Source organism: Cyanistes caeruleus, chromosome 3 (assembly GCF_971803275.1).
Source record: "Cyanistes caeruleus chromosome 3, bCyaCae1.hap1.1, whole genome shotgun sequence".
NCBI lineage: Eukaryota > Metazoa > Chordata > Aves > Passeriformes > Paridae > Cyanistes > Cyanistes caeruleus.
In genome coordinates, this window is record NC_141703.1 from 13,979,776 (window position 1) to 14,004,702 (window position 24,927).

A 24,927-nucleotide genomic window follows, 5' to 3' on the forward strand; every position below is an offset into this window, starting at 1 on the left:
TTGGACAAAGATTTGATCCTACAGATGGATTTACTTTCTACTGATGTAAGCAACGAGTGAAAATGTCTCTTCTTGTGATGAACTCTCAATATGTATTTTGATAGAAATCCATAATTCTTACTTGTTGAGGAATTTCCAGTTATCCAGAATCCTGTACCTCCTGGTTCTGTTTATTAGACTTACTCCCTTACATGTATCCAGCACAGAAAATGGACATTTCCAAGTATGCAGCAGTATTACACGCAAGCATTAAAAATTAGGAGAAAATATCTTCTGTTCCATATAACTCCAAAGAATTCTACCTAATATTAAATAAAATTGAACTCTCTAGACCATAGACTTCAGAACTATATATGATGGCCTACTACTAAATCTGACTTCTGTATGCACAAAATACAGGGAGAAGACTTCCCTGTGAATTCAGAGAGAGGATTGCTTTTGGGATGACTGAAAGTTCAGATACAATGCCATGTACAAGATAGAGTGAGGTGAGTTCTGCATATATTTCTTTTATTGTTTGTGTGTTCTGACTGAGAGGATTGTGGCTTGCACTACCATTTTCCTATTGGAGAGGGAGGTAGTGAGAAATGTGCATTTCATTATCTGTCACTGAACAAGCTACCAATCTGATGGTTTGCCTTTACAGAGGTGAACAGGTTTTACATTTTGTCTCTTTTTCTGGGTTGTACTGACTGCTATGAAGAGATACCTTCAGCTGCATGACGAATACATTTCAGTTCTTTAATATTGCAGCAGAAGTGAAAACTGTTTTTGAGGAAGTGATTTCTGCATTAAAACTCTTATCTATTATGCTGTGCTAATTATATTACAAGGTCTTGAATGGTACTCTTGCTTTTTTTTTGGTCTTCCATTGATAAGTAATCTTTGTGCTAAAAGCCCTATCACAATACCATGTTTCTTCAGCGACAGCATGCTGACATCAAGCGTCAGCAATGCAAACAATTAATATGAGACGGGGCAACTAAGCCTTAGGATATATAAAGAAGCACTTTGTGAGTCAGTACATGAAGCCTTTCCACAGGCTGAATACAGTTATCCTGTGAAACAGTCTATGTATGAAGGGAACACATCCTGTGAGTCTGATTTAATATCACACCATTATTATGAGCAGATGTTAGATTGCACCTTACCCATCTAAATGCAGTGCATGGAATGGAAAGTTGCACTGTTACAGTCCTTAAAGAAGGCAGGTGTGACATGATGAACCAGTGAGAGCTGTGTCAAGAACCCAAGTATGGAAAAAACATTTACTTGCAGAGGAGAGGAAGCATATTTTTTGACAGATTTACCCCAAAAATGTAAAAGAAGTTTAACTTAGAACAAGCTGATCAGCTGCAGGATGATGGTTCCATGTTATGAAGATGTAAATACATCTTCATGTTATGGAGATGTGTGGAAGTTACCTCAGTTTCCCTGGCTGCTTTAAGTGAGGAAAGCATGATGTGGGGTGTATGCATTTGTCTCTCTAGTGAGAGATATTTATTTCCAGTGAGAGATATGAGCAAATGAACTGAAGGGATATAAGATAGAACTGAGGAGAACTCAAGGTCAGATGTTAACTATTATGAGAATTTTACATAGCACCAGAGCAAAGAGCCTTTGCTAGGCTGGTGACCAAATCCCAACTGGTTTGATGTCAGTTCCAAGCATCTCAGAGACAGCTGTCCTCATATATGCTGTGAGTCTTCTCTAACTCAGATTATTTTTGTGGGAGGTGGCTTTGAAAACCAAACAGTTGAGGTGTATATTCCATCTGGTCAGGCAGGCTTCTTGATCACAGAATCATATGCTTATCAGTAATCTGGGTTGGTAAAAATGCTCTGTTTCACTTAGTCCTCCATTTGGGATGTATCTTGATGTGTCTTGCATTCCTGTACTTAACTTTCTTTTACAAGATCAGGGTGGGGGCTATAAGGAAGGAAGAAGAGATGGCTCTAGAAACTGTCTGAGGATTCCAGGAAACTGGTAGGCTGGACTTGTTAATGCTTGTGCAGTGATTTTTTACTCAGGCTTTCAAATGAAAAAAATGAGATATTAGAAATATGATAGTCTTTTATCTGCTGAGCAAGATGGATTGGTATGACTTAAGATGTCATGTATATGAATGGGTGCTATAAAGGGATCATTCTAATGACATGCTGTAAAAGACAACTGTCAGGAATAAATTATTCTTCTCTTCTGATAATATTGATGATAATGCACTCAAATTCCCCATGACACATTTCCTCATGTTAAAAGCTTTTCCTAAAATGTCTAATGGGCGCAAAGGTCTTTGTTGTGCATTTCCAACTCTGTGAAAAACATCAGGTAGTGGCTTACATAAGAGCAATTTTGCCTGCAATTAGTATGTTTGCATACAAGTACACAGGCTTTGATTAAGCAAAGGAAAGTACTTAAGCACGTTCAGCATTGGAGCAAGGAAACTGAAATATGAAGTAAGAAAGCCTGACTTTAGGAGTAACAGGACTGATAATAAGAGCAGTTCTGAGCAGCAGAGCAGATCAGGGCTCCATCAGGGATGGAGATAAGCTGGATAAGCCACCCCCAGGGATACCTGTGCAGAAGTCACATACTGCCTGTGCAGCCTGAGACCAGCACCACACTCTTCTTGTTTGAGAAGCAGCACTGGGAACAGAAGGAATGAAAGACAAAAAAAATGAAAAACAAAAGGCCAAACCCAGGGACCTGCCTGCAGGTATTGACCACCAGCGGTCTTAAGAGATGAGGGCCCTCAGGCTGCAGGAAGCTGCCCACCACAGCACTGCTGCCAACCCCTCCTCCCTGAACTGCCCATGACTCACAGGCAGAGCTGTGGGCACCAGTTTGCTGGAGAAGTCAACAAACCTGCATGATTGAACATTCCTGGGGAAAGGACACAATAGGGGCACTGTGGCCATCGCTGACCCATCATGGGGCATTGCTGAGGGACTGGGGTTCATGGGCAGCCCACATCGGGAAAGGAAACTAAGGAACATGACAGCAAACCATCAAGGGTTAGAATGAGTTGCACTGCTTCAGCCTCCCATGCAACTGTGCCTCACTGGAGGAGTTTTGGTGCACTGGGATTATAAAAAAGCAAAAGAGTACTTGAGAGCAGGAAGAGGAAGGACAGAAATTTAGGCAGGTTTTTGCAGTGATTCCTGTTTGGTTTTTTTCCCCCTCACTGTGAAGCTGTGATTGTGTATTTGCGTTGGTTGGCAGTAAATTAAGTCAAGTCAATTTCTCTGACTTGATGCAGTTGTAACTTTGACAGACTGGTACAAGAAGTGATGGGCTAAATTACAGTAAGGGAAAGGTACCTTGAGCATTTGGAGTTTTCTAATGGTAAAGGAGGCTGATCACAGCCTGGATTGCTGAGGGAGGCTGCAGAGTCACTGGAGGATTTAAGAGCAGATTAAATGAACTTCTGTCAAGAACAATTTGGAAGAAGTTGATCCTGCCTTTGGGACGAAAGGCGAATTAGGTGACCCTCTTGAGGTGCTGCTGAGCCCTGTTGCATTTGATTTCTATGACATGGACATGGTCTTGTGTTCCCCTGGGAGAAAAGAGGATACTGAGCTTAATTATAGAAAGGCAGTTTCAGTCAGCAGGAAGGGTTTCCTGAGGAGAGATGTGTTGAGACAGAAGGCTGAGGATGTTAAAGAGGTGAAGAGTGCAATTAAGTGAGATTATATAATGCTGTATTTGTAACTAAGTGACAAAAATGTGAATCCTTTTTCATTTAACCTAGTACTGACCACATGCCTCAGAACAGTCTTCCTTAATTCAAAGTATATTAAAAAATTGGATCCTCAAGTGCCCTTTAGGTCACTTTGTGGACAGGGAAATGCTGGCCTAGATGGTGCTTACAAATTAGGGAGCCACCAAGGATGCACTCACAGGCTCCTCAGGCTGCAGCTGCTTTAGCCAGAATGATTACCGACTCCAGCTTCAGCTTGACTCTGCACACTCCATCTCAAGCACCTTGCAGCACTCCTGTCAAGGACAAGCACGATTTCATCCTTCTGCCTACCCCATTAATGCAGATAGCTATTTTGAGGTTAAGGCCATGTTGACTTTGAACTGCAGCCTGTAATGAACACCTGGATGGAGCTCTGCTTTGTTTGCAGGTGACTGAGGTACTATTATTAATTATTAAGCCATTTCTTGTGATATTTAATTATTTCTCCCCATTTTTTGATGAGCAAGCAGTGCCATTATTGCCTGTAACCAAATAACCATCCCCATTTATCACACTAATTGTGGCTTAATGAGGAAGAACCTGGGACTGGGGGAGTTGTCTACAACTTTGGAATGTAGCTTCCTGTGGTAATGAGCATAGGCTGTAGTAATTAGGTATGCTAGGTGCTATATTTATCATGAAACTTAAGTGCAATAAAAAATCATGGTTTGGTGGTAGGCTTACAAAACACAAAGAATTGTCTTAGTAAACATGGAAGTATGAAAATAGAGTATGAATAGATATAAGATTATTTCCTCTTGTATGGTTTTTCCACAAAAGGAATAGTTCCTTTTCACTCTAGTGTAGATGGAACTGGAAGAAAATCACAGCAAAAATGCTGTTCTGATCTGCATATAGCTTTAGGAGGAAGACTGGGTTTTGCTTACTTATGCTGCCCTCCTGGATCTCTCCCTGACCCAGCAATATTTCACTGGATGCCCTTCTGTAGAGCCCCTGGATATGCACTGCACCCTGGATAATCTGTGGGTTTTTTCAGAAGGGAGCAGAATATTGGACCTGAAATCTGACCTGTGGATTAAAAGGAAAAGTATGGTCTGCTACAAACCAACTGTCTATCTGCAGACAGTTACCTTACAAATAAACAGATTATACCTTTTCCCCCTGTTTTTATGTTTTACCATGAAATTAATTCACAAAGGTTTTAACATAATAATGTCTGTACAACAGGGAAACAAGCTCTGTCTGAATATTCTGGAGACAATATCTTTGGTTTAATGCAATGGACAATTTAGTCAATGTTTTGTAGAGTAAGAAAATACACATGCAACTACAAGTTGTTTTTGTAGTCCTCCAATGAGCCAATTACATCTGCAATCAGAAACAGTGACAAGTTGTTTTTTTCTCTATGCTATGTGATTTCCACAATAATTCTTAAGATTATGCTGTATTAACTATTCAGTATTAATCAATATTGACAGGAGTATTTATTGGAATAATAAAATGTAGTTTTTCAAGCTGTTTTTATAGTACTTGATTGCGTGGAAGATGCAAAGGGAACACTTTGTGAGAAAAACATCCACACTACTCAGAACAAGCACTAATGATGATAATTGCAGGTTCAAATCTGGATTAATCATATAGGAACTAGTCTGTACACATCTGCAAGTTCATTAGGTTCAGTGTTAAGGTGTTGGGAAGAAAAAGAATGAAACATCTCTGTCTAGAATGAAAACTGTAAGGATGATATTGAGGAATGTGAGCTAGGACTAGTTTCCTGTTAGTCCTCTTTTATAATGGTACCTTTACTGAAATTCAAAAGATTTTCATCATCTCTTTCATTTGCAGATGCAGTTATCCACAAGGCAGAATAGCTAACTAGAATCTTGCCTATCCCTCCTGGTCTTGACTTCAGATTTACAGTTGCGTCTTTTCAGTCACCTTCTTGCCATGCTGCTGTTGATTTTGGCATGGGACTGATCCAAACCACCCCTACAAGCTCTTGAACCACCCCTACCTTGGTTTTGGATGCAGAGGTTATATGTGATGTAAAACAGGACTTCATTCTTGGGAACGCTGCTCTCCTGAGTGCCAGCTGACCAGGAGGAGAAGGGCCTGTTTTAGTATATGCACACATATCTGCAGTGTGTCAGGTTGTTATTCCATTGTAGCTCTGTTCTGGCCTTCATGCTATTCTTTTTCCTTGTAACAGTTGAAGTACAGCATCATTGTAAAGGATAACAACAGAAAAAAATGTGTCAAGACTGATTCTTCTGAAAAGGTGACATCGGTATCTGTACAGGACATGTTTGACCTTGCTTTGTTCAGCTCAGGATTTCATGGCTGATGAGACAAGCAGAGGACTCCCCTGGGTGCTCATGCAGGTTGCCATGCAAAATTCCTTTGGAACCTTGAACTGGGTAAAAAGTGGTGTGTTAGTCAGCCTTTTTCTATTTCCAGCAGAGACAATAGCTCTTATTTTGGAATACAAAGGCCGTTTAGGTGATCTGGAAATCAAGTGAAGCCTGTTTGTTTTCAGGGAACACTGAGAGGAGCACTGATCAGATGGCAGAATTAGGTTCTTAGCAGTACAGGGAGACATTTTTTGTCTTCAGTTCTTTCTCAATAGACTCATTCCCCAGTGTTCTTTTCTACAGCTTTAGCCTCACTGCTCTGTTTTGATGGTGGGTAGCATGTAGGTGAAGCCACATGCTGACAATGGTAAAGGTCCTGTTGTGTGCATGACACGTGAAGTTTTGAAACACCACTGTATTTGTGAGGACATGAAGAGGATCACAGAATCATAGAATGCCTTGGGTTGTAGGGTGTTATCTGATTCCAACCATGGTGCCATGGACAGGGAGACCTTTTTCTAGACCAAGTTGCTCACAGCTCCATCCAACCTGGCCTTGAACACCTCCAGAAATGGAGCATCCACATCTTCTTTGGACAACCTGTGCCAGTGCTGCACCACCCTTACAGTAAAGGATTTTTTCCTAGTATCCAATCTAAACCTGTCCTTCAGTTTAAAGCCATTCCCCCTTGTCCTGTGACTACTTGCCCTTGTGAAAAGGCCTTCTCTGTCTTTCTTGTAGGCTCTCTTCAGGTACTGGAAGGCTGCAACAAAGTCACACCAAAGCCTTCTCCTCTCCAGGTTGACCAATCCCAATTCTCTCAGTCCTTCCTCACAGCAGAGATGCTCAATTCCTCCAGTCATCTTGGTGGTCCTTCTCTGGACTCAAGAGGGAGTTCTCTTTCTCTTGTGTTATCACAGCAGTCTGGTCATTATTTGGTAGGAACTGGGATCAGCTCCTCAGCTAAGAGCGCTTATTTTTTACCATATGGCTGTGGGAGTGACTCAAAACCCATGGGACACGAGGAACATGTTTGTGCTCCTAGACCTTGGAAGAAGTGGGGTGATCAGTAATAAGTCACCTGACAGAATCCATACTGGCATTTAAGTATTTTGGGCATAGATAGTTATTTTCTCGCTACCTTGAGGTCTGGCAAATGTAGTACTCTGTTTTAATCTGTAGAAAGGTCTGTTAATATTCCGGATATTGTAGCTGTGTGGTTCTATCCTTTTCAAGGCAGCACTCAGATGAAGGCTTGTGATACCTACACTGCATAGGCTGCTGGTTTCTACTCTGGAACACCTCAGACTTAGCCACATCCTTCTGGCAAAATAGGCTATGTGTTTTTGTTTGTACATTGAAAGCTATGGTTAGCTCTCTGTCTGTGTATGTATTACTTTGACATGAATTATAGAAAAGATATGTCTTTAGGTCACAGGGATGTAATGCCTGTGTACTATGATTCAGTTTTAGACTTTAGATTTGGACCATTATCTCTATATTTTTTCTTTGGAGTATATTGAAACCTTCTTCTAAAAGTTATGTTAGCATTCTCAGGTGTTAGTTACTACTCTCTCTCCGTTTGGAGAGATAATTATCAGTCCAGCTCCTTATAATGGTGTGCTATGACAGCACACTGCGAGCCCTAGTTTCTATTGATTCAGTAAAGATACTCTGGTCATTTATTTGCTTATTTCTTACTAGACTTTTGGTTCCTTTGACCTTTACTGGTGGATATCATATTTTATATGGTGTCCACTCACCTCATGTCCTGCTCCTACTGTAAAATACATGTCTTTCATTAGTGCTGATGGGAACTTCAGTTCTTGGCTGGGTTCCATAATCCCAAGATTAGAGAAGGCACATTTAATGCATTTACTCTTCAGTGTGATTTTTTGTTCTCATAGGAGTAAGTATGTGCTTGTTGTCATCCTTGGAAAGTTTTTAGACAAGTGTTACTCCTCTGTGAGGGTGAAATATGGAGCTGTATAGTGCTGGTGGAAAGGACTAACAGAGCAATCAGAAAGGTTTCAGGCTGGCAGCACAGCAAAGGCTTCTGTTTCCCAGAGGATGCCCTGCCTTGCTGTGTGCTTCAGCCCTGGCTGGGAGGTCAGCAGCTGTGATTCAACCACAGGATTTCCTGGGGAACTGCCCACTGCTCTTTGTTACCGACCTCTCTTCTTCTGTGCTGCTTGCTCTCTCCTCTTGTGTTTGCCCTCTTGGGTTTGGGCTTCTTCATTGCATTTTTGTTGGTTTTGTTTGTTGTTTGTTTTCTCTTTTTAGAGCTACTCACTACTCTTCAAGTATTTTCAAGAAAAGTACAGTGTTCACTGATTCAAATTTTGGGAGTTGGGTTCCACTGGAAAAATTTTAAATATGTTGCCTTTTGTTTCTATACAAGAGCAGAAGTGTTGTACTGTTGTTTCATTCCTTCACCTAGTCAGCAAATGCACAAATTCAAATGTCAGCACCCAGAGGGAAGAGCAAGTGCCTGGAAATGTGGTGGTGTATGTGAGCAGCATTGTTGGTGTGCAGCCACTGCTCCCACTGCACACTGCAATCTTGCAATGCAGCCAGGAGTGCTGAAAGAACTGTCTTGTCTAAGGAGTTCTCCAAACCACTTCAGTTCAGCATCTCTGGGAGTGTTACAGAAGATACAGGGGACACAATAAAAACTAATGTTCTGTCTGTATGTTTATAAATTAACAGGCTATGCTAGGTAGCTTTAAATTGGCCAGCCTTTTATCAGTTCTCAACAGATCATGAAAAGAATGATAATAATCAATGTAAGCCATAATCCCTTCATTCTAATGAGTGTTATTCAACATGGTTGTATAATAAACAGTTCATTTATTTCTTTGGTATCAGTTTTAATTAAATTACAAATCTGTGAGATAAAGGCAACACTGTCGTCACAGACTTCAGTAAAACAACTGACGTTTGGCAGAGAAACATTCTGATTAGAAAAATAATTACTGCCAAGTAAAATAAATATGGCATATATTAAATGAATTAAAATGTGATAATTAAGATGTTTTAATGAGCAAGTTTGGATGGTCTGTTTGAAATGGCTATGCTTGTCCTTAGCAAGAGTGCAAGAAGGTAGGGTGAAAAAGCCCACACCCTTCTCTAAAAATATTGTCTTTTAAAAAAAATATTACCAGTGTTGAACAAAACAGTTGCTGATGAAGTTTCAGAGAACAAGAGGTTATTGAAGTGTAAAGTAAAGGCAGAAGAGTCTTTTAGAAGTATCAGGGTTATCATGGGAGAAGATGGGCTTTCCAGAATGACAGCCAGAGAGCAGAGCAGCCAGCAGTGAGCAGCCCTTGCTTGCCTGGGCTGTCTGGGCAGATGTGGGGCGATGGCTTGGGGCCCCAGGAGGTGCAGACTGCCAGCCTGAACTGAGCTCTCATTACAGGGTGGTGCCAGAAATGACAAGGGAGGTTCTAGCAAATGTCAGTGGGCTGCATACTGAGTGAAAATACAGCCATGAAAATATAGCCATGTTTTGGCATTAATGAAAGTAGTGCTGGAATACTCAGTGCAATAGTGTTGTCTGCATACTTACATGCGAGTCCATTGGCTAGCTGGGAAGAGTTCAGAAGGCAAATACAAGGCTATTTTCTGACACTTCATCATAGTCTTTCTTGCAAGATTAAAAAGAAATCCAATTCACTGCAAAGGTTATTTAGAAGTAGGCACAGTCCTGTGTAGCAAGAAGATGTCTCACAGCAGAAATCTGATGAATTTAGGAGTGAGCTGCTTTTGGCTGGGGTAGAGTTAATTTTCTTCACAGTGGCTGGTAAGGGGCTGTGTACTAGATCTGTGCTGAACACAGGGTTGATAATACAAAGATGTTTTTCTTACTGATGAGTAACTGATGGGCTTACACAAAGCCAAGGCCTTTTCTGCTTTTCCTGCTGCCGCACTGGCGGCGGGGCTGGGAGTGCCTGTGAAGTTGGTGGGAGACAGAGCTGGGACAGGTGATTCCAACTGACCAAAGGCATATTCCAGACCATGTGTCATCTTCTTCGGTATAAGGGGAAGGAGAAGAAGGGGGAATGTTTAGAGTGATGGTGTTTGTCTTCCCAAGTCACAGCTATGTGCAATGAAGCCCTGCCCTCCTGGATGTGGCTGAACACCTGCCCAACAATGGGAAGCAGTGAATTAATTCCTGGTTTTGATTTGCTTGTGTGCATGGCTTTTGATTTCCCTATTAAACTGTCTTTATCTCAACCCATGAGTGTTCTCACTGTCAGCCTTCCAACTGTCTGCCCAAACCTGCTGGTGTGGGAGTGAGCCAGTGGCTGCGTGAGACACGGCTGTTGGCTGGGGCTAAACCATGACAAGTAGATACACCGGGAATGGACAACTGGCACCTGAAACTTGGGAACTGCAGACTGAAGTGCAAGCTTCTAGCAGTGAGGACCAGAGAAACAAGTTATTGGTTCTTTAAAAACCATGCATTTTCAAAGTAAAGACTTTAGAACTTCAGCTTTAATTATTAAATCCTCCAACAGTTTTTGTCCTAATATTATTTGGTTTTTCTTCCCTAAGTTTGTATGAGGAAAGCCTAAAATTCCTATTTTCCTGCCCATTACCTTGAAATGATGCAAAAAAATCATGCACTCTTCTCGATTAGTGATAAATTTACATGCTTTTTAAAAAAAACCCAATAAATTAATTAGTCAGGCATCTTGTACTAGCACATAACTCATCTGTCCAACAACAGAATTAATTTAAAGCTAATACAGTTATATAGTTTCTTTTTCTCTGTTGATTACAAATCTAAACTTTTCTCATTTGTTTTCAATGCAGTGACTCTGTGCAGAAAATTGTAATAATTTTGTTTACCAAAGTGATTTAATTGCCATGGTTTTCACTGTAAGTGTAATTGACATCACCTTTCTATTTTCAAACCATTCAGATGCACTAAAAATTTCCCATTAGTTCTTTTCCATTCTGCCCTGGTATTCCAACAAGGTGGCGGGGATATTATTTTAAAAGTAAATAATTGAGAAAAGCTCATGTATGTGCAACAGCTTCTCCTTTTACTGATTAAAGTTGTATGTACGTTCAGCATGTTGGCACTTTTTTACTGTATGAGCAGGATAGGAAGCAATTCCGTGAAGGACTCGTTGGCTGCTGTTGCTGCTGGTGGGAATGGTACTGTACTTGTGTAGTTTACAGCTTGGGAGAAGAGGGTCTCACATTCAAGTATGTGGTGATTCACACCCAAATGAGAACAGATTTCTCAGGGAAGAAAGTGATACCCTCTTCCATTATTTCATGGCAGTTTTGCAGTATTTTTTACCATCTTTAAAACATTTCTGGCACAAAGTTTATCTGCCAGAAATTTTGAATCCCTGACCCTGTTGTTTATCTCTCAGATTTACAGCAAGTTTTCTGTGATTAGTATTCTCAGCCTCTGCCTGCTAATACAACGTCCAGAGTTCAACAAGCTCCAGCTTTGGTATTTTTTATAAAACTGTGGGACTCTGCAATAGACTTGTCCCCTCTGTCTTATCGCAAATATTTATCCCAATTCTCTTCATAAAAATTCTGAGTCATCTTTAGTTCTGTGCTTATAAAAATTCTACTGTAAAAACACATTCACACAAACCAACCAAACAAAAATCCTGATCTTCCAAAGGCATTATAGAAAAGATGTTTATCCCTAACTATAAATAAATTATTTTATGTATAACATGCTCATTAAACAAAATTATTAATAATGGTAATTGTGTACTTGAGAGAAAAAACAAATATACAATGTAGCAGTTTTGGAATGATTGTTGTTACTGGGCTTTGTTAGTGTCTCTGTCATTTATAGGAAGGAAGCAGTATACTTGTGCCATCTCTGGCTTATGCTAATTACCCTGTTTGATTTTGTTTTGGTTGGTTGGTTATTTTTGTTTGACTTTTTTTTTTTCCCCCAAAAAATGATCTAGCTTCTTTTTAGTAACCTGGACTTTTTCTAAATCAGGGATATAACCAGGCATTTTTCTCTTGCCTTCCTTGATTTGCAACACATGGAAGTCTGCAGTGAAAAGTTGTATAGATCCTGCTGATTCACTCTGGCAGATTCTAATAGTTAACTGCATCCTGCCTGCAAGGGTGTGGGATGATCTCAGCAGGATGCAAACAAAACTGAATTAGGTATCACCGAGATTGGATAAAATGGCTCTGCTTCTGTCTTAAACACCAAAAGAAGTGCAACAAATATGAAGGTTTCTTAAATTGAACAACACACATTTACAGGACTCTTCATGTTTAAGTTTAAAGAGTAGTTATGAAAGGATATCCTGATCCCATTGAAGACAAGACTACTGCATCCATCAGCCCAGTGTTTGAGTCTTTTGCTCTGTAGGGGTACAAATGCAGTGATATACATATTCTGGTACTGATTACCAGAGAGAACACTATCTGCCATTTCAGTGACTGGGAATATCAGGGCTGTTGTCTGCAACTGCCATGGAATTATTCAAGACTATCTAAATAAGAAAATAGATCAGAACATCAGATCTCTGTCTTCTTTGCCATTGGAGCTGGTGGTGGAGCTCTTAAATATTTATTAATATTAATAGACACAAAAGTCTGCAGATGAACTAGGTATTGTCCCAGATACCAGATCACTGCAAAGCAGCCCCTGCACAGCTCCTTGGCATCATAGTTCTGTGCTGCACTGGCTTGAATTTTTAAATCTGATGTTTGCAATTCAGCACTGAGGCTCTTCCACACTGCCAATCTATTAAAAATGTAGTGGTAAGAAAGCAAAATTTCCTGTGACTTCTTGTGAATTCTGGGGCTTCAATCACTTTACATTTATGATCATGAACTCTGATGATGGACTGCTTGGATTATTGATCAGCATGAAAGGAAGAAGATATATGCCCCTCAAAATATCCTTTCCATGCACTGAGTTTAAAATTCAGTGTGTTGTTGCCCAGTGATGATTTCATCTTTATTGCAGGGAAACTAAGTGAAGTTGTCTTATTCAGTTTAGCTATGGCCGTTTTTTCCCAGGTGGGTCATGAAAACAAGTCTACAGTAGCAGCCTTTTGAAAATATTCTCTCTTTTCCCTATCCCAGAACGTTACAGAGGATTTACTGGATAGTTTTATTGGCTTCAGAAAATACCTGCTGCACTTAAGTCATAAGACACTGAAGAAATACTGCAGTAGAGTTCTTTTTATATCACCAACAATGTAACTGCATTGTCAATTAGTCCTGAAACAGTGCTGAGGAGTTTATGGGAGGGCTGTGAATCGTGCTGGAATCACTGTTTTGGGATTAGTTTCTCTTTTAAATCCCAACAGGGAAAGATTTTCATACACTGAAAATGGATTAAAATGTGTTGTGCTCTTTTGTGGTACAAAGAGAGAAGAATTAATTTCCAAAGGGGTTACTGCTGATTTTCTAGAGAATGTCCGTGCAAGTGTTGCAAGTATATGATATGAAGCTACATAGCCAACAGTGGAATTCGGAATAGCTTTGATCCTTTAACTGTATCCCTGGGACTGGAGATTAGGGTTTACTAGATGATAGCTCCTGTTATTTGAAATAGCCTAAATTTTTGTAATAGTTCAGAATGTATTTTCTTCCCAGCATGGATCAGAAATGCATTGCCAGAAACTCACTGGCTAGCACATTTGGGAGTGTTCGGAGAGATCTGTGTTCCAGCCCCTATTCTGAATCATGTCCCTGTGCAACTGGCTACTGTGAAATCTTTTTCTCTCTTCCTTTAGGTTCACAAGAAAAGAATGTATTATTTGAGGAGAAAACACTTCATTGAACCTGATATTTCCCTGTCAGAGGTGGAGCTTTCCAAGAAGTCGCTGTTTTTTCCGTAGATGAAATCCCAGAGATTTAAGGCTGTGCAAGTCATTTTCATAGAGCCTCATTATTTGCTCTGTCCCTTGAAACCCTGTCTCCTCAGTTCATGTGAATATGTACAGAAGGGCAATCTCATTCAGAAGCAAAATTCTGTAATAAAGGCATGTGTGGGAGGACACGGATCATTTTCACTGATCCTTTTGTCTCTCTTTATCTTGTTTTCACCCTTTCTTTTGCTATAGCAACGGTGCTGAGTGTTGATGCCATAACATGGTGAAGAGATGATCTGGACATTAACTTAAGCTTAATCTCTCCTTATTTTCTGTAGAAAATGGATTGGCACCTGTAAATACTTTTGTAACCTACTCCCTGTATATCTCTTTATATATATACTCCCTCATCATAATATATCCTTCTCTTATCTTACCCATAGGTGGCATATTTATCATAACATTTTCACCTATGTGCAGCCAGGTCTCTGTTCTCAGACATCTCTCAGTAATATTTCAGGCGTAAAATGTCCCTTCAGATTGGAATACATCACACCTGGATGAGGAAAAGTGCTGCTGCATCTTTCATAAGAATCTATCGGCTATTCTTTTCTGGGATAGCCCACCAAACAGTGGACTCTGCTGTTTCAATCTTTTTTCTTCAATTCTGATCTTTGTTTCTTTACTAAACAGCCTGTCTTTCCCAAATAAATTGCAACATATCTAAATTTCCATCATGGATAATGGCCCTGATGTGGTCTTTGTCACTGAAAACTGGCGGAGTGAAATATTGTCCTCCTGCCATGATAGATTTGGCTCTATCATAAAGTTTGCATTATATCAGGTCATCTAGGAGCTACTGCAGTAATCCTTCATTCTCATTCAGCTGTCCACTAGTGGCCTCTTATGTTTCATCAAGTGAAACATTGAAATAACAAGGTGTGCATATTTACAGCCTCATTGTTGATTAAGTATAGTAGCTAGCTTGTGAAGTAGATGTTGGGAAATAGGATCTTAAATCAGAGCTCATTTTCCCCCTTCAGCTTGGATGACAAAGGAAATGAGATATTCCTAGAAGTGTTGTCCACAACAAGATGTAATAAGGAACAGAAGGTACAACTATTTGACTATATTAATTCTTTTCCAGAATTACACATTTTTAAACTGGTAACTGCAGCAGCTTCTCAACTTCATTACTTTAAGAAGGTATCTTAAAAAAAAAAAAAAAAAACAACATTTTTTTTGGTTGATTTCATTTTTGTACAGATCCTTTACTTGTAGTGACACATAGCAAAACCACTTACCAGTCTATGAAATTGCAATTTACCATTCCCCAAAACAAGCAAATAAGAAAAATCAACAGAAAACCCCTCAGAGCCTCTGCTACCAGTACAGATAGAATGTAGTGTAAAAGGAGATTTTACAATGCAGCAGTCATTAGACTGCACAAGACATCAGCCTCCTTCATTTTGAGGTATATCTGTGTCATTCACAAATTGTCCTTTGGCCTATTTTTCTGTGTTCTTTAGCCAAAAGACCAGATGAATGGAAACTGCAGATGCAATGAATCCTTTGACAAACACTTCAGCTTACAGCTACAGAATGGCATTGAAGTTCCCCATGACCCAGAGGCTGGTCTGAACTGTGCCCTTCTGATATTAGGGTGTGTGGTAACTGTAGGGAGGGTTGTCTAGTGACTACCTCCCAGAGTGAGGATTTGGAGTGAACTGCCCAACACATTCCCTTTTCTCTGGGAATCTGGTGAGATGATGCCCCCAGGACACTCCTCAAAGGGATTATCAGACCATCTCTTCCCCCCTTTTCAAGAAGGTGTGCAGTTCCACCTTTTTTTTTTTGTTGCTTGCTGACATTAATTTTACATCTCCTGACTCTCTGATGAAAATGAAGGTTTCCCAAAGGTGTTACTTTTTTTATGTCTGAAGGCTATTTGCACCTAGCTGAGAAAAATGCCTGACCATGGAAAGCCATTTCCCAGCAAAGATCTGACCACCCTGCAGTCTCAGGCCTCAGTAGAGCGTTAGCTGTCCTTGTTTGTTCTATTTCAAGTTACCATTTTTGTCACTGCTTTCTACTATCATGATGCTCATGGTAATCCTAGGCCTAAGGCAGGAGTGGGTGTCTTTTCATTTTTCATCTCTGAAGAAAAGCTCAGCATCTTTGGTGGGTGGTTCTACACCCCCCTCCAAGGGTCTCTCTTGGTTTAGGTCTCACCTACCTCAGATGACAGTTTTCTCTCTCTGCATCTCCTCAAGAGATTTTGAGGGAAGGTGTCTAATGTGGCTTTACTTTGCATTTTCTTTCTTTGTGACCCGATATAAGAAATGATCCTCATTACAAGAAAATAGGAAATCCTGATTTAATCTGTTTGTCACATGTTATTCATTTAATTATTGGGTGAGTGCTGTGTGACAACAGAGTAGGAGTGATATGGCCACACATTGCTGTTTCAGGGTGTTTTTTTATGACTATGGAGTCATTTTCTCCTGCCCTCCTTCCTGCTCAAAACCTGCCCTTCCCCAAAACCTGTAGCATGGCCATGCACTGCAGGACTAAAAGTGCTTGCTTCAGTTCACAGAGCTAGTAATTACTATCACTAGTAATAAACAGGAATCCTCTTGTGTTGAGTAAACTTTTGTTTACTCTCCAGGAAACTTCATTTAATATTCTTGTTCAATTAAAAATAAACGTGAGAAGTGCTTGAGCCCCTTTTTGAGAGTACAGTTTAAAGTATCCGTTACCCTGGCCTGCCTAACCTTTCACTACAATTGAAACATTTCTACTCTCTTACTGCTTTAGAAACTTGATATCATGTTATAAATATAGAGGATGTAACTCCTCTTGATGTGTCATGAATAGTTTTCAAGGCCAGGCTTTTGTGCTGTTGGAAAGTCTTTTTCTGATCAAAATATTCTCCTTACTTCAGGTTGAAGCTCATTAACCCAAAGACTCAAAAGTCTGGGTTTAAGTTTTTATTTCTTAGACCTGATTAAGAATTATAACAAATGCAAATTAAATGTATGCTATAAAACATCACTTAAATTGCTCTAAATCCTCATTTAATTAATGCTGTGCTACAGGTACATACTTTTCTCTGTAAGTTAAACCAGATAGATTAGAAGTTTTGCTTTCTGAAATCAGTTGCTTATATGTAATATCTGTTTTTTAATGGAAGTATAATTAGATTATTATCCCCAGTAATGAATCAGAGAAGTCAGGGAAAGTTCTGTCGTGGTTGTTCTCACGTTCAGTCAGGTTGTGTAAATATTTCATAGAAAAGGAGTGGCCTAGAAGGTTGTAGGAGAAACATCCTGTGAATCATAAATTCTTAAAGGTATGGCATGAGAAGACCAAAAAGAGCTTGGTGCAATCTGAAGGGACAAAAGAAGGTGAGAGGTTTGCATCAATCAGCACTGGACATTTAATTACAAGTAAATGCAAAGGGACTAAAGTGAACGCTTACATCAGCAAAAAGTGACAAAATATTAAGTGAGGCTGAAAATGAAGCAATATTCAATTTGTTTTGGAGTCATGTGTTATTGATGAACTAAGCAGAGAATCTTCTTTCTCACAAGTATGACCTGAAAGATGGTGTTTCTTGTCCTCTCCTTCCAAATAGTAATATGCTAATACTGAGCTCCTTATAGGTTTGTTTTTTTTAAAGTATTATCTCTAATAACAATTGCTGTTCCCCTTTGTTTTCAGTATATACTCTGAGACTGAGTCATGTCAATGTATGTGGCCCGTGACTTCTCTTACCTTTAGCAGAATAGTCCTGTTCAACCAAGATCAGACAAAAACTGTTTAAGGAAGAACAGAAAAAGCATAGAGAAGAAAGAAGAAACACCTCTGTACTAAGAGGATTTTTAAATGGGATCTGAGGAATCTGCTGACATAGGGATGGAGGCTGTGGTCTCAGTAGGGAGGACAAAATGACTGTGCAGTAGTGAGGTTCCTGATGTTTATTGTCTCATTTGAATAAGTCATAAGCTCATTCACAGTGTATAGGGCATAATCTGAGAGGAAGTAAAGGCCTATCAAGAGCCCAAAATGTGACACTCAGTTAATAAAATTGTATCTTGTTTAGGAATGACTCCTCTAATTGTTTTCTGTCTCGTCATGGTGAAAAATCTCTCGCTTTTCCTTCATTTTAACAAGAGTCAGTATATATATAGACTTTCTATTAAAATTCACTAACTGTGCTATTGCCATTCCTTTTATCTTCTTAGCTAGGTTAATAAGATTCTGTGTATACTGCAGAACAATAACACTCTTGTCTGGTCAAAAACACATTTTACATCTTCTGGGAGGAAGTAATCCTTACGTAAATATGCTGGTTGCACTGTTCTGTCATTGGGAATTTGCTTGTGTGCTGAAGAAGAAAGGTTCCTAGCTGATTGTTTAGAATTAATTAAAGCTCCCAGAATTTATTTTTTGTGCTACACCAGTGTAAGAATACTGATACACTGTAACTGCAGCGCTCCCAATTCAAATTCCGTGGCAAAAGTACACTGTAAATAAGAATAATAGAACAAAGATAACTTATGTTGGTAAAAGAATTGTCATACATTGGAATATATAACTATATTCCAGGTATTTCTACTGCCACAGTATTGGTCAGGTGATGCACCTTTTCACAGCCTGGCATACAAAGCAATGGCAGTTGTAGGTCACAAAAGACATAGTACTTATAGTTCTAGTGTAGTTCATTACAAAAATGCATAATAAAGAACTTTCTGGAGCTCAGCTCTCATTAATGTCATTATCCAAATGTGGGATAGTGACATTTTCAAAGTCTTCTGTGCAAAGAGATGCAGTAAAGAGGAACCAAAGAAGCGGTGAGAGCTTCCAGTAACCCCTGTTTCAGCTTGAAATTGTCATGCTAGGAGGATCCTTTATGACCTTTGGAGCCACTAAGGCAGAAAATGTCAACTTATAACTCCTTCATGCAGGACTAGAGGAGCAGTTTGATGGTGCTCATAAACATCTGCTGGACATGTGAACTGTAATGGGTGTCAATAGTCATATTCCCATGCACAGGACATTTCTCTGCTGACCTTGTGTGGCCCACTGCAAGGAAAGAGGCCTTGTCCAAGAGAAGGGTTTGTACCCCTCCTTGCTCCATATTTGCATGCTTTGGTCCATCTTAGAAGTGGTTGTAACCTGATTCATGTGATCAGAATGACTTGTTCCCTGTGCATATTTAGATAAACAACACTTGGGCTAGTAGGAATAACTGCAACTAAGGAGAAAAACATCTTATATGGAGGCAGGACATTGCTTGGGTGCTGAGTCTGAAGAAATGAACTTGACTTGTGCTTCTAACACAGATTCTTTTGATCACCTTAGATAATGAAACTATGCCTCTATTCTCATCTGCTAATGGGAATAAACCTTACCTTGTCCTCCTGCTCTTTTTTCTAATCAGATGACAAGCTCTGGGGACAAGACTGTTACTTAAAATAATAAATGTGTTCAAAATCCAGTTTGTAGGTGGAGCCACTAAGCCTTGGGGGCCACAGTCACAAAGGGATTTACAAGCCTTTGCCCACTTATTTCTGTGGGAAGTACATTTGTGGGTATTTGTTGTAGACAATAGAGATACACAGTAAATATCAGAAAAAAACTTGCTATTATTAACTATTAAAAAGATTATGTTGGAAAGGAAAAAAAGGACAGCAGAAAGATGGCAAAAAAACCCCAAACAACTGAAAAAGTTTAAAATAAATCAAAACCAAATGTAATATGTAAAGTTTAAAGTTTTATATGTTAAAAATCAAGCAGACTAGGGAGTAACTTGCAAAGCAGGCAATGCTTAAACTGCATTGAAGGGTAAGAAGCTAGTAGAACTGTTCCATTCATTTCTTTCCTTCTTTGTTTTGTGATGAAGAACACTACATCTGTGTTATTCTAGGATAAGAAGATCCAGACCATGGAATATAAGAGTAGCATTAGTATGAGGAGGCTTTTTGCTGCTGCTGCTCTAGTTTTGGGGTGAAACTTAAGTCCAGATCTTAATCACGTGCAGTGATTAAGAACTTGCTAACAAGTGGATTGATTATATAGAAAATCTCAAGCTTTAAGTTTGAGCATGACAGTGAAGGTGAAGAAGATACTAGAGGATGGAGTCATTTTCTTTTAAAGGTCTCTGTCATTGATGTGACTGAAGCAGCAAATCCACTCTGATAAAGCAAAATTCTTCATAGCCAGAAAGGGTTGGACTAAACTTTTCCCTCTGAACAGGGAAGCAGGGAAGAGCAGATATAATGGCAATATATTGCCAAACTGCTGCTCTCGTGTCCTGCTGAGCTGGAGGAATGACTCAAATCTATGACAGTACCAAACTGTCATGTCTTGCTTCCACTCCAGCTATCACTTGCCTCTAAATGAATGTTCTGGAGGAGGAAACAGAGGCACAGAGTCCCAGGGCATGGCCCTTTTCTCCCCCACAGGTCAAACTCATTCCATGACCAGAGAGAAAGGAAGGAAACTCTTCCATGCCTGTGGGTATAGACTCCAGTGAGTACAGACTAACATGTGAAGCCTTCTGAATGAGAGGACAATCATGCTAGTGCTTGTGGGGTTTGGTCCTTAATGCTCTGGGGAGGACAGGGAGACCAGTGAAGTCAGCTGCTGCAGGAGTTTGTGTGTGATACAATGACAGAGAATTGAAACTAGAAACCTCAGGAGAGACGTACAGTTATTTTGCTGTCAGCCAAGATTCTACAAATTGATTTCTGGCTCTGTTTGCTTGACTCTCTCTAGCTGGATATTAGTTGTTTTTACTTACTACCACTGACCTCACCTTTTTCTTAACAGGAATTTAAAAATGTGTCCTGATGGTGAGAAGACATAAATTTATTTAATTTATTTAATAATTTATTTAATTTAATAAATTTTTCTTGTGGGGAACTAGGAATACAAATCTTCCTGTCTTCCATGAGAATTTTTATCTCTGTTTGAATCCTAAAAGCCCATTCTCCTCCCATCTCTGCAAGGTTAGAGCTGAATTTTTGTTTCAATGAAGCTGCCAAACCAGGTGTTCAAAACCTGTGTAAAACCACACAAAGAAACTGCTATACTGTAGTAATATTGGGAAAAAAAAGTGCCATTCTCTCATTTCATTTAACACTGTGAATCAGCAAAGAGGGAATTAAAGGTATTCTGATTGCTATTTGATTTTGTATCTCCCAAGAAAATTAATTAAATTAGTGTTTTGTTTAATAATACTTAATGAAAAAAAACCCAAACCCAAGGGATTTTTTGGATTGTTTAACTATCCAAGTCTGGAAATCCTAGTGAATCACCTCTGAAGTCAAAAGAAGGTGTTGCAGAAGTAGACTTTATGCAAAATGGAAGAAAGGCAGTTCTTCATTCTCTTGGGTGATAATTCAGCACTGAAAGATTGCTTCATGCTAAAAGTGCAAGTAGTAGATTTGCCACTGTAATCTTTTCAGTATCTCCATCCCTTTCTATGATGACTGTGGTTACCTATTTAGGTCTCTTTCTGAGCTGTCTGGTAATTATTGCTGTATTGTACTGCTGTAGTTCAATGAAGCTGACTGGATGCACAGAGTTCCTTGCTTAGTTATGTTCATGCAACACATCATGGCTATGGAAGTCTGACACTGCTGAACAATCTTTATTTCAAAATGCATAGTAGAAAATGTCACATTTGCAGATAAAGAGTGAACATATATTCCTATCTACGCAGGCAGAACCGATTTTCTCCCTCCCCACAAATATCACAATTCCTTGGGAAACAGTCTTTTATTGATGTATCCAAAAATAGCCTCCTTAAACCTTTCAGTCAGACTTAAATCTTTCAGTCAGAATGGTCTGATGTCAGATCTACAAAAGTTATGTTGCCTAAATTATAAGCTTGATTTACTTTTTGGATGTATGAATTCAAATGTGTTCTTTGCAAATCCTAGCAATTTTGGTGTAATCAGAAGAGATTACATGCAATTTCATTGTCACTAAAAAGAAAATCCACAAGGCTGCAAAGCACAGGCAAGACAGCATTCTGTTCTGTAGGAATAATAGCCCACTCTCTGAAACAGATGTAAGATTTCTGTGATATATGGGGCTGTCCAGTGGTGCCTCAGGTAACATCAGTTTTATGCATGCCGTCTGTAACCAAGGTTCCAAATCTCCCTTGCTCTGTTTCTTTCTGTTTGTGATTTTTCCTCCATTAACTAATCCCTTTCTGGTTATGTTTTTGACTTTGCTGGGAATCCAGTCAAGGAATGGGTTCAGATCCTGTCATTCTGGGAGTTTCTATAAAAAAATAACTACAGCGGTGATTAAGTATGATTAAATATTAAAATACTTGATTTTAATGATGCACTTTTACAATCTTGTTTAGCAGTTACTGCATTTTGCAGCAATTCCTAGATTTTTTTCTATCTCAGTGTAACAGAGACCCAAGTGCCAAATGAGGGTGACAGCATATTTTTCACACAAAATTTTGTTGCAACCTATAAAATGCAGGTTTGGATCTCCTGATTCACTTAAGAATTCCGCATTATTTTCTTGCACGTGAATCTTTGTAAAGTGATTGTTCACCTTTTTATGTGTGTGTAATGGTATGTGCAAATGTGGCTGATAGGAATGCTGGTAATAAATATTCCAAGGGGATGGTGCTGGAGGTTTTTCCACTTGTGTGGAAGTATTTCTTTGGTGATGAAAGGATGGAGAGATCTGTTTTTGTTGTGATCCTCTCTCAGTGCAAATCAGCTGCTAGTTAAAGATGGATTTACTTCACGTTTCCCACAGCTCAGGCTTCCCAGTCTCCAGAACTCTTCCCAGAAGAATGTGGTGGGGCAGGTGTTCCTGTTAATGACCTCAGAGCAAATGCTATTGGATTTCTTTAGAGTAGCTATACACTGGATCTGGGATTGTACCTCACTGGATCCCCCAAAGGGTTAATGCCATATCAATACCAGTTCAGTGCTTTACTGCATTTCTGGATGCAAGTGTCCTTTCAGTGCTGCTTAATCCCCACAAATAAAGCCCAAACTTTCCCGTGTCTGTCCTTAGAAGTATACACTTACATGAAATACTTCAGTGGTAATAAATGTGTGGGAAAGCTGACATTACTGTCCTTGGAAATACAAATTAATCAATTTTCCAAGAGTTTCATACTGTCATATATGTGTATATTTCGCAAGGCTTTTTTTAGCAAATTCCCAAATAGATACTGCATACAGTAAAATCCACTTGATTGTTCTTACTGAAGAAATCATTGTTTGCAATTATTATAAGTTCCTTACTTTGCTTTAAATGTTTGAAAGATAGTATCAACTGAACTCTAACAGTTTTAACTTTATTAAATTTTGTAACAATATGCAAAAGATGGAGTCATTCAAACAATTTCCAATGAGTCTGTAGTTTATGATAAAATCTATAATAATGTAATTTGAGTTTCACCCATCTTCTGAATGCTGTGAGAAAATTCTTTCCCATATTGGAAAACTTGCTGTCAAGATTGAAGAGGCTGCAGCAAAGAATTGTGTAAGTGCTTAGGACTGTGAGGATATGAGTTATGAAGACAGATTAGACAGACCTAGCTACAGGCTGTAGTATATTAGACAGCATAGATAAATTGAGGCTAAGAGGGCATCTCACAGTGGGATGAAATATACTGAAGGAATGCTATAGATTGATACCTCTCCGTGGTTTAAGACTAGTTGCTTCAAAAATGTGAGGTCACATACCATGAAGTTGACAAGTAGACCTGAAACCTTGTAGACAAGGCATTGAAGTGAAGCATTTGAGTTCACATAAGGGAATACTGTAGCAAACTGTATGTATTAGCAATAAATAGAAATTATTTCAAGAGGAAATTGGATTGAGCAACCTTAGGAAGAGAAATAACATGATTTCAGGTGAAGAAGAATGCAAGTACTGGGATAAAATAACCAAGATAAAAACAGAACCTCTCCTGAAGAAATAAATTTTTCCCCTACTAATTAAGGTATCTACCTTCTGCCTGTCCTTGCTGACCTTGTACAGTTTCTGCTCATGTTTCAATGAATTTGGATGTCCTTCTGCTGTCAAAGCTTAGGGTTCCCCCAAGGTGTGTAAAGTAACTCCAAAGGATTGTGGGTTGCAAAGGTTTTTGAAGCACTTTTATTTTTAATTTGCTGCTATGTAGTAGTAGCACGTACACATATCTTAGACCCAAATGAAATTGTACCCTTTTGTGTATTTACTAAGGTTAGCTCACATGCCTGGAAGTAGAAGGCTTTGTGTTCCCCATTTGGTGCTTTATAGAATTTCAAATTATAGTTATTTGTAGAAAAGGCTGCTTCTATTGTATCATAGTAGTGATATTTTTCTGTATCTCACTAACTTTGTAGAACAAGCACTGAATTTTAACTGTCCTGACCTCTGTGTGGTTTTAAAAAGTTCATCTTATCAGTTGTACTCGTGGTGCAGAAATAAAAACTAGCTGTTTCTTGATAATAACAACGAGGAATTTTCTTTCCTTGGAGGTATCCAGCCGTAGGACTGGCTTATTCTGCTTCTTGTGACCTCAGCCTGCAATAACAGGATAAGACATATCTGAAGTGTGGTGTGATAGCATGGGAGCTGGGAGGTGACAGCAAGAGATGTTGATTGGCTCCTCCACCCAGAGTGTGGTGGGTTACAATGCCTTGGCCAGCACCTGGATGCTCACCAGCCACTCTGTCCCTCCCTTGCTCAACAGGACAGTGGTAGGAAAGTAGATGAAAAAGCTTCTGGATGGATATAAAGACAGGAAGATTTCTCCAGTTATCATCACAGCCAAAACTGACTTGACTACGGGGAAATTAATTTGATTTATCAACGATTACAAGGCTGGTGAGGGGCTGGGAACACAAACCCTGTGAGGAATGGCTGAGGGAGCTGGGGTTGTTCAGCCTGGAGAAAAGGAGACTCAGAGGTGACCTTATCACTCTGCAACTCCTGAAAGGTGGCTGTGGTCAGGTGGGGGTCGGTCTCTTTCTCCAGGCAGCAGCTGACAGAATGAGAGGACACAGTC

At 39.4% G+C, this 24,927-nt stretch overlaps 1 long non-coding RNA gene across 3 annotated transcripts in view; it reads left to right on the forward strand.

Annotated features, from left to right (window-relative positions):
- The window catches only part of LOC111922893 (uncharacterized), a 340,899-nt gene that overhangs the window by 55,357 nt on the left and 260,615 nt on the right, over window positions 1–24,927 (forward strand). For all 3 annotated transcript variants that reach the window (XR_015284143.1, XR_015284144.1, XR_015284142.1), the window contains one exon: window positions 400–488. This is a non-coding gene — a long non-coding RNA (uncharacterized LOC111922893). The remainder of the gene's footprint in view (window positions 1–399; window positions 489–24,927) is intronic.